Below are 1,493 nucleotides of genomic sequence, written 5' to 3'. Positions count from 1 at the left end.
CCGCAGAGGTGCTGCCTGCGGCGGCGGCGGTAGCGCACGTGGCAACCCCCCGCGTTTCCTTGCCTCCCATCCACCGGACCCCGTCCTGCGCTTCACTTTGTTTAGGGAGGGGCTGCTCACTGCTCATTGCTCATTGCTCATCGCACACTGCTCAACGCTCATTGCCCTATATCCCACCCAGCCGCAGGACTCCACTGCCGCCCGCGCCCCGCCCCATCTGGCCGCTTGCGCGCCCCATCCCCCCTCGATGGGGCCCGCCCACACCGGGGCCTCCCCCCTCCCGCCCACTGCTTTCTCAACGGCCCCGAGCCGGGGCTGCCCTCATTGCATACATAGTGCGCCTTTCCCTGCTTTTCTAGTGACCTAGCGTTCCGCACTGCCGTTTGGCCAGCCCATGCTCCCGTACCGTTGCGTTTCTCCCCAATGCGCCATGCCACTTTGCCAGTCATACACACGTTTCGATGCGTGCCCTGTCAGCTGCTTGCGTTGCATGTCGCCTTGCTCCACCCCTGTTTTATTGCTTTCTCTGCTTTCGCCCGGTTCCCGTCCCGTTTCGGCGGGGAGTCTATGTTGCAAGCTAGTTCTTGCTTTACCAGACTTTAAGCCCACACAAGCAACAAGCAAGGGGATCAGGGAGGAGGGGAGGGCAAGGGAGGCACGCTCGTTGAACCAGAGGGGGGAGCAGCTTCACAGCAACACAACAACAGCATAACCAGAATGAAACAAGCAGCGACGGGGCAGCAACAAACCCAGAAACACACATCCACCAATCAAACAAAACAGCCGTCGGCGGCCAGCAAGCGCACCCAGAGCCGACAGGGCGCCGTGCACGCTGTACATGGAACATGAGGCCAGGACGGCAGCCTTGCGGCCATCCGCGCCCACCACATAGTACTGCAGAGGACAACAGCCGGAGGGAGAAAGGAGGGGATTACATCAGGAGCGGGGAAGGGTGTGCAGGGTGGTCTGGGACGCGGCTGTCTGCTGTTGCATGCGTGAATGTGCCTGTGTGAGGGCAAGAAAGTGCGGCTGTGCACGGTTAAGGCGAGAAAGGCAGCGGCGCAAGCAGTGGTGTGGCAGCTGCTGTGCCGCCTGCCGCCCTGCCTGACTGCTTATGGGCAGGGTATGATACATCGGTATATACCCTGCCTCTGCCCGCCAGCCCAGCGCACAATTAAGCAGCAGTGCACCCACAATTATCCAGCCACAGCACCACACACAACAAAGCAGCCATGGCACAGCAGGTCAGCAACGCACGTAAAACGGGAGGGACAGGAGGAAGACAGCGCCAAAGAAGAGAGTGTATGAGGGGACTTCCCGCCAGCCGGTGCCGACCCACAGCTCTGCTGCCGCACTCAGCGCTTCCAGGGCGCCAGCCAGCTGCTCAACCAACATGCCTGCAGCGCCGAACAGTGGCGTCGGGTGATTTCTCCCCCAGGGGGAGGGGAAATTGCGATTTCCCCAACCTGTTTCTCTCCCTCATTTCCCGTTCC

The sequence above is a fragment of the Chlorella variabilis genome (assembly GCF_000147415.1).
Source record: "Chlorella variabilis unplaced genomic scaffold CHLNCscaffold_13, whole genome shotgun sequence".
NCBI lineage: Eukaryota > Viridiplantae > Chlorophyta > Trebouxiophyceae > Chlorellales > Chlorellaceae > Chlorella > Chlorella variabilis.
Note: the sequence above shows the minus strand (reverse complement) of the source record.